At 33.7% G+C, this 9715-nt stretch overlaps 1 pseudogene; it reads left to right on the top strand.

The window, feature by feature from the left end:
- The first annotated feature begins 6048 nt into the window (after positions 1-6048).
- On the top strand, positions 6049-7294 carry LOC149190585 (transcription factor SRM1 pseudogene; annotated as a pseudogene).
- Positions 7295-9715: the final 2421 nt, after the last annotated feature.

Here is a 9715-nt window from a genome sequence, read left to right as displayed (position 1 = left end):
GGTTTGCTATGATGAAAATGTTCGTATTTGATCCCACTGCTATTGAGACTGGATACTAATGACATTAGTCATGCTAGAAGTATTTTTTAATTCTAACATCAATTTAATTGTTTTTATTCACTTACAGGAACTTAGGGGTGTAGGTTGCGGGTGCTTTGTGATGGGTTATGCTGCCTATCATAATATCTTCCCCATATGGGCTCTAGCTGAATATCGTCATCATGTTCTGCAATCATTATGTATATGTTTGTCATATCTGTCATATTTCTTAAAGGTAAGTTTTTGGCTATAAATTGAATTTTGAGGGAGATTAGAATGATCTCTAAGCATCTGAAATAAGATGGTTTACTAGTTTCTAATATTTAATGATTGAAATACAATCTTGCATGTGTAATAAGCCGGTAAGATAGTTTTTGCTATGCAATCATTGCATGAATGAAGTACCTGTTGATGTCTCTCTGAAATAGTAATTAACTTTCTATGGCTTGGACTATCATTGAAACAGTTTTATCATTAATCATGCTTGTGGCATTAATATTTATATATTCTGACTTAGTTACCGGAGAGTTACCGGAGAATCCACAGTAAAACCATTTTTCGTCAACGTTTCAAATCCCAACTGGGATCCATCATCAGGACTTCATGAATGCTTGATAGAAGAAGAGCTCAATTGAGGGATTAAATAGTAATGAGGAGATTTGGTTTGGGATGAGATGAATGTCGACCTTGTTTCAATAACATTATTAATTATTGATGAGTTAATTAATTGATTTTAATTTGTTATAAATTATTATTTTATTATTATTATGTTAATTATTATTCTAATTAAATTTAATAACTTATTTTTATTTTTAATATAATATAATAATCTTTATTATAAATATTTAGTGATTATTAAATTAATACTACAAATAAGTATTTGAATTTAATATATGTTAGTATAATATAATATTATTAATTATAAAATAGAATGTGAATATTTAATGAATAGTAATCTTTAGTAAATTGTATTAATATTTAATATTTAATATATATAATATATGTTTAGTATGTAAAATCTATATATTAATTAATAATATATATTGGTATTTAATGAATAGTAATATTAGTGTATTGTATATTAAAATAACTCAAAATAATAATTATTATGTTAGAATTAATTAATATAAATAATATTAGAAATCAAATAGACTGGTTGGTTCGAAACGCGTCGACAAAAGATTGGTTATGTGATTTTGCCGAAGATGATCTTACCAATATATATTATTAATTAATATATAGATTTTACATACTATTTTATAATAAATATTATACTGACATATATTATATATATTGAATATTGAATATTAATACAATTTACTAAAGATTACTATTCATTAAATATTCACATTCTATTTTACAATTAATAATATTATATTATACTAACTTATATTAAATTCAAATACTTATATGTAGTATTAATTTAATAATCACTAAATATTTATAATAAAGATTATTATATTATATTATATTAAAAATAAAAATAAGTTATTAAACTTAATTAGAATAATAATTAACATAATAATAATAAAATAATAATTTATAACAAATTAAAATCAATTAATTAACTCATCAATAAGGCCGACATTCATCTCATCCCAAACCAAATCTCCTCATTACTATTTAATCCCTCAATTGAGCTCTTCTTCTATCAAGCATTCATGAAGTCCTGATGATGGATCCCAGTTGGGATTTGAAACGTTGACGAAAAATGGTTTTTACTATGGATTCTCCGGTAACTAAGTCAGAAGATATAAACCACATATGTCTTAAATCCAATATTTATATCACATAGATCATGATGGAAGAAATTGTGTTACCCATAATGCTTATGGTTTTTGTTCACCATTAGTTTCACTTTCTCACAAATAGTTTGAGAATGAACAACAAAATTAGTGTTGCCCTTGATTCTTCTCTCTCTTAATTGTTTTCATTCCTTATTATGAGAAGAATGGTTGAAATATAAATAGAAGCCATATATGATGCACTTGCTTAATCCTGTCATGAAACTTTTGGTATCTTGTAAAACATAAGATCTAATAACTATCACATCATATTAAAATTGTTAACAATATGGATAGCGTCAAACGAATTGATTTTCAGGTTTCTAAAGATCGCAGAAAGGATTTTATTACTTTCAACAATACCTGAATTTTTTTATTTTGAATGGAAAATCTAATTTGACAATAGCAAAGTTAGATTTATATTTTTTAAGTTCTTTAATAAACTTTTTGCCATCTTGGTTAAACATTTACGGTCTTCGAAACTACATGGCTTGGACGTTTTTCGGAAAGGGCCAGTTGTATCATTGAATGTAATCGTGTCCACTCTTTGGTGTTTGTGATGTGAGAGCTTATTTTATCACACAAACAGAGTGATGGTTATGAAGATGCCTCTAAGATCCTTATCGAAATTTTGAAAATTTAAGTTCTTTAAGCTCAAACATAATTTACAGCAATGTCAAAATACCAAAAGTACCCTATATTTATCCACATTTTATAAAATAATGCAAAGGATCTAAACAAATTTCTATTCTCGACAGAAAATGTAGAAGTTTGTTTCTTGTATTGTTTCTGGTCGCTAATTGCAAGTAATCCTCTTAGCTCTCTTACAAGAACAACCAGAATACCAACTGCATATTTTTTAGTTTTTATCTAAGAATCCCTTTGTAGAGGAAAAGCTAGTGCAAGATTTGGAGGAAGTGGAGTGGTCACATGGGAGATTTAGCATAGTAGACCATCATGATGGATGTGATTTCTTGGAGAAATATTGACATTTCCTTACTTATGACACACTGAGCATGAGCAAGATTTGCTTTGATTTAAAAAGACTAGGTCCTTACTATCATGATAAATCCACAAGCACAAGATCTGAAATACAGAGAAGTCAAGCCAAAATAGAGTTGTGATCTGGGAAAACTATTGGGATGAAATCCAAGGTGGAGACGGGAAGAGTGACTGGGTGATTGAGAAATAACAATGCTATTAAGAATAAATTCCTTATAAACATAGTAAAGAAACCTTTCATCATTGATCAACAACCAACGAACAAATCACATAGCATATCAATATCTCTCCAGAAAAAAAGATATGAAAAGGTGTTTGGAAGGATCAGACAACACCATAATGTATTAATGATAATCACAAAACCATGAACCAGTTACTTTTCTCAAAATACATTTGTCCATGTACATGGAATATATTACATTTGTTCATAAATTTGTCTCCCATACAAAAAACCGTAATCATTGCATGTTGGGGAAAAATAAAACATTAACAGGATCTTCTTTAGTGAAAGAACCATGCTATGATAGACCTCAGAACAATGATAACAACAACCCATTCACACGATGGGGATCTATATTGATGGTGATCAATGATTTCTATTGCAGTGGATGGTGATCCTATGTCATATTTGACATCTACATATGTGCTTAAAGATGCTCTGGACATTATATTAGTGGACATCTTTTCAATATCTGCAAGGCAATTGATGGTAAAATGTTGAAATTGACAACTCCAATTTATTGCTTCCTTATGAAGAGGTTTTAAATTGTCCTTCTGAACCCGATAGATGCCTTTCATTTGATTACATATCAACTCCGAGTTAGTGAAGACTTCAATATCATTGACATCATGTTGTTTTGCCTTTTTCAGCGCTTCAACAAGGGCAATGTAATATGCCTCATTGTTTGTTGTCATTCTAGGCATTTCTCTCTTTCCATGAAATAAATGATTTGTTGCCATATTGTAAAGGAAAAAATTTAATATTTGGAAAGCAGGACACTTCAATGCATAAATGCCACTTTTGCGCCATTTTTTACACTTCAAAAACCTGAAAAATAAGATAACAATAAATTCATCTTAAACAAGTAGACAATTATCTATTTCCTAATACTCAACATGTTTCTCAATCATATATAATTCAAAAAAGCAGATAATTTCTATTCGTTTACACTGCAACATTTTCAATACTGGCAACTATTATGCAAAAAACACATATAGCAATCACCACTTTATTGGAATTACTTGCAACAAAGAGTTGGATATTTTTGTGAATTTTTTTTTGATATATTTATTGATAACATGTCCTTGTATATCTACTTTTTTCAAGCTTATAAAAAATCTGCATGACTAATCTCCCTTTTCAATTATCTTATATTGCCACCCTTTTTAGCATATAATATAATATTAAGTTTCTTTTAGTCCAATAAACTATAATTTTCTTAATTGACCTCTAGGGTATGTGCGAAGTTGTTTTAGTGTTAACATGAAACTCTTGAATGAAATAGAAAATATTATATCATCTTTGGGTATAAGTTCAGCACATTTGTCTTTATTTATACTTTAGCATTCCAATGCTAGTAAATATTCTGTATTTTGTTGATAAAAATAAGTTTTTATATAGATGAAATGCTCATAATAGGATCCAAATACATCTATGAGTTTTAAAATAAATGATACTAAATTAGGCTTCTCTGGTTTTTGAATGCCATATGCAAACTCTAAAAATATTTATCCTTACCGACTATCCATACACCAAAAACCACATAACCCTAGACTAACAGAGCATTGTCTAAGAAAAGCATGATTCATGTATATGCCTTATGCATGACAGAAATGCCATTTGTCATATAACATCACAAGAAACTTATTCAGCCACTCTACATGAACGGTTCCTTCACACTACACTTGTTAAGGGTTGAACTTCATCAACAACATTTGGAACAACTTTTCTATTACAATTGGGGGATAGGGGATCCTCATAATCTTGTCCATCTTAATATCTAAACAAGCATGCATTTTACTTACGCTTCTTTAGGCATTGAGCAAAAATTGACAAAGCATCATACAAAACATGATTTCATTATGTTGTTTCTTCTTTTCTGTAGACTTCGATTAAACTTTAGATGAGTTGGCATCCTTTTTTTGCTGTTGCGAAACTGATTTGACATGGAATTGCCAAATCAATTCTAGTTCTTTCCTCTTTGTTTCAGATACAGTGGATTTGTAACTATACCACAATTTCCAATGCATGTCATGCACCCCAACTTGAAAGAACTGAGTTAAATATAAAGTAGAAGACAAGTTGTGAGCTTGTTCTATCCCTAAAACATCTAAAACCAACTAAGTTACAGAAAACACAATTATTTTTTAGATCATGATGTAGTATAAACATTCAATGTTCTAGCCCATATTTGGTCATATTTATTAACAAATTTTGCCTAAATCCAATTAGAAATTGTTGGAATTGCAGCTTTCAGCTGATGAATCTGCACAGTGCTAATGTTTTAGGGGTTTTTCATGGAGCCAAATCTATTTATGCATTCAAAAAGAAAACCTACAATTTCATGAACAATTGTATGGCCGTATTCCAGTGATGATTGCCAGAAATAGTCAGACAGAACTTGTAGACTAGAGCGATTGTTAGGTAGCTAAACCCAACATGAGCACTGGGCAAAACATTGAAATGCTCATGTCCCCTCAGATGCTTTAGGACAATAAATCCTTTTTATTGATCCTGAAATTGCTTTGACACCTATTTATCTGTTGGCCATTCTTTGTTGAGATAGGAAATACCCCTTTATTGAGTTAATAATTGAGCTAGTTTAGACATGCAAAGTCAGATATATAAACTTTAGTACCAATTTGTGTTCAAAAGCAGGCTCTGCTTGAATAAATTTGGGATTATATTTTATATGCAACATTATCAAAGCTGGCCAGTTGGCACAAACTCAATCCCAACTTCATTACAACCTTGAATTTATTCTTTTCTTCTAGACAAAGCAGGATCAACATAATGTTTGGTGGGTGGCTTTTCTTGTTTCTTGTCTTGAGTTTCAATATCTGTTGCATTGATGCAACCTGCTATGTATTTTCTATGTGGTCTTGGTAAGGTAGGTTTGTTCTATTGATGTTGCAGGAACTATTGGTCACTCTTCCAATCTTGAGTAGTTGCTATGGGCATAAGCAATATGTGCTCCAGTGATGATGGCAGACTCTACTGAATATGGGCACCGTCATCTATAGACAGATGCAGGATGCCTGCTCAGGCACTGTTTATGGCAGACAGTAATCCACATGTTTATTTGTTCTTTTCCTTGAACACTTGCTGTAAAATGTAGTAAAGATCTGTTAAAAGTGCAGTTGAGTGCCATAATAATAGGAATGGAAAGGTCTGTCATAAAAGTTTTAGGATAGGGAAGGAGGTCATAGAGTATGCCTGGTTGAACTTTATAACTGAGTTATGCACATCATGTTCTTGCTGAAGCAGGGTATTTTTGCTTGGACTGGACAAGTTTCGTAAAGGTGACTGGCGTAGCATCTTCAGAAATTGCGTTATATCTAGGACTCCTACCTAGGTGGCTAGTCATGCTCAGAAATATTATAACCGTCTGAACTCTGCAAACAAAGACAGAAGACAGTCTAGTATTCATGATATCACTAGCGTGAACGATGGAGACACATCAACACCATAGGGACCTATCACAGGTCAAGAGAATGGTTCCGCAGGAGCTGCGGGAAAGCCTCCTAAGAGTTTGTCTCAGCCATCTCTACCAAGAGTTGTTGCATATGGACCTCCTGTGGGTCAACCTATTGTTGGGCCTGCTAGTTCTGCTGTTGGTACTCCCATCATGATTCCTCCTAGACATGTTCCTTATGTTTCAAGTGGACCTTTTCCAGGATCAGTAGTTCCTGGTACTCCCATGAATGTTGTGCCAGTTGCATATGCCATTTCTCAACCAACAATGCATCAATAGAAAGAATGCAATTGCTCAAAACTTAAAAGCGAGGGACTGAATCTAACTTGTACATGTAAGTGTGCTCTTTATGTTCCCTTATGGTGTAATGTAGGAAGCAGCACTGCTCTGTCAACAAATCTGTATATGCTGGCAAACTTGTTTATTGTTGTCATTAAGGACCATGTGTTTTAGAGGTGAAAGAGTTCAAGATGTTCTTCTGTACAAAAGAGTGTTTGAGATGAAATTCATTATATCTCTGTGTCAGATATTGATTGATAGAATTGGAGGCAATGGCCCTGATTTTCCTTCAAATCTGGTGCAGTTTTAGAAATCAAGGAGCTGTCAACCTAAGGTCAATAACCTCAAACTTCATGAACAAGTTATGTATATTCAATATTGACAGATTGGTACACGGTGCACTGAAATGTCAATTTCATTTGATAATTTTCTTGTCTTTTTGAAACAAGGAAACTGAGTATTGTAATACAGTTCAGGAAGTTTGTAGGTTTGCCATTTCAAATTTAAGCCAAGTCATCCTTATCAATTTGCTTCCATGGCAGAAAGGTTGTATCTGTTTTGTTTCCATTAAAGTGGTCCACAAATTAACCTGAAAGATGGTCTCTCTGGGTTTTAAGAGCTGCAAATTATCATTCTGTATTTGACGTTATGATTTGCCACGATCTGAAATACTAAGTATTATGAGCCTAAGGACACTCAATTTTGGCATTCTCTCTTGTGACTGACATCTTTCTCTTGTGACTGCCATCTTTCTCTTAGGAGGACCAGTGTATTTCTATTTTTCAGCACTTGTTCTTGGGCTTTGCACTCTCTCTAGCACACTAGCCCTATCTCTCCATAGGGCATATGTGAGGACGCTATTTCAGAATTTGGGTGAGATCGGGATTCATGGTTTAATATGTTAGACCCTTACAAATCTCAACAGAATGTGCATCATTGCTTTGATATTTAGATTTTAGACATAAGTTCAACCAATCAACTCAAGAGACAGCCATGTCTTTAATGATCATGATTTTAACAATTAATAAATGTAACAAAAACATTACATCAGTTCACATCAAAAGAATGTAATGCAGTTTCCTATAAATATATTAAGTTCCTCATAGGTAACATAATTTCCAGCTTATACTTCTTTAGTTTCTCAAATAGATCATATCATGTCTGGCTAGAAGAGAGGCCTTTAACCAGCATTGTAAGCAGCACTCTGTCATCTTTCTAAAACCTACTGTAGAGAGAAAAACTTACCTTGTAAAATCCTGCAGGGTCAAATCAGACACAACGGTGTAAAGATGCCACTGCCTATTCTTAGAAATGTAAAAGACTAAAAGAACAGGCACAATCGGTCTAACAAGCAGCGTCTCTTGGATTTGAGCTATCATATATTGGATTCAACGAAAATATTACTCCTTAAGGATCCGGGGCATGTGTGTATTAAAATAATTGTGAACACAACTAGTTGACCAATTAATCAGGGATCCATTAATGTCCAGCCTATGATGACACTCGCACGAAGACAGCCAACAACAACGATACAGTGCAGAAACTACACATAACAAATAATACGGTAGAATTAAATAGATATATTAACAGAATCTTGGATTATATGGCAACCATTTCAAACCCATATAAGCTGGTCTGATAGGCCTATATTTCAAAGTTTTTATAAAGAAATTTAACAAACTTGAATGCAAAGCCAAGATGAAGTGCAGGTTGGCATATGGTGTTTGCCAGCAATTAATGATGGAGTCAAATCATGAGAACAATGTGTTTGCCAGCAATTTGTCATTTGTTCATTTCATGAGAAATCACACAGCAAATGCAAACCCCAACATGTTCATTGGTTGCAACCAACAAGAAAGAAACACTGGACTCTATTCCCATCGAGGGCTTGCATTCCAGTACGTATCTGGTCATCATCGTTTCTGTCTTCAGACATCTGGTCATTTCATAAATTGCCCTGAATCAGAGGGGTTTTCATTGCATTGCATTTCATTTTCTACTGCCTTGGAAACATTAAGGAATGGCTCGACCATAGATGATGAACTACCCAATTGGGAAACCTATACCTGGCGATGTTCAAAACTGGTACAATCGGTCTGTGCAGAGAAGAAATAAAAGGCAAAAGGAAATCAATTTATTGAGCATAAGTGGTCTGATCAGCTCCTCTCTTACTTCTATAATTTGTGTTGGACGTAAATTGCGATGTGGAAATGACAAGAAAACATCGACCGTGGTTCTGAAAGTTGTTAATAGAAGGAGAAGGAGATAAATAGAGCATTATAACTTGGTGGGATAGATAAATAGAGCATTATAAATTGGATGAATGAACCTGCCTATCTGTTGCCTGGGTGGTGAGCTGCAGAGCCCGGGAGTGAGTTTTCTGGTGAGTTGGTGAGCTGCAGGCGCCAATGCGAGCCAGGGAGTGAGTTTTCTGGTGTTCTGGTGAGCTGAGTCGAGCCCGGGAGTGAATTTTCTGGTGAGCTGGTGCGCTGCAAGGGAGTGCCGAGTCGAATTGGTCAGGGAGCAGCTCGCGGCTATGTGAAAATTCGAATTAGAACTTGCATTAACTCTACGCGGCAAGAATGCAATGGAAATTGGGCAATCATGTCAGACCACAACTTTAATGCGGAAAGTTGGCGGAGCTCGTGGAGGGTGAAGGAATTGCCAGTGGCTGGAGGCGGACATTTTTCCGGACAGTGATGGAAACCGGGTAATTCCTCCAACTTGTTAGACTACTCCTATAGATTAGGGGTCTCCTATAGATATTGATCCTGGGTCTCCCATAGATTAGGAACCACAGTCACTGATTCATCACATGGTTTAAAAAAATAAAAATAATTAGGGGTCTCCCATAGATATAGATCCTGGGTCTCCCTTAGGAACGGCATTCACTGTGTGGTTAAAAAAAAAAATAGA

This window comes from Pinus tabuliformis, chromosome 3_1 (assembly GCF_031772625.1).
Source record: "Pinus tabuliformis cultivar Carrire ecotype Pingquan chromosome 3_1, CPIR1, whole genome shotgun sequence".
In the NCBI taxonomy this organism is placed as follows: Eukaryota; Viridiplantae; Streptophyta; class Pinopsida; order Pinales; family Pinaceae; genus Pinus; species Pinus tabuliformis.
Note: the sequence above shows the minus strand (reverse complement) of the source record. Positions and strands in the feature narration are given on the sequence as shown.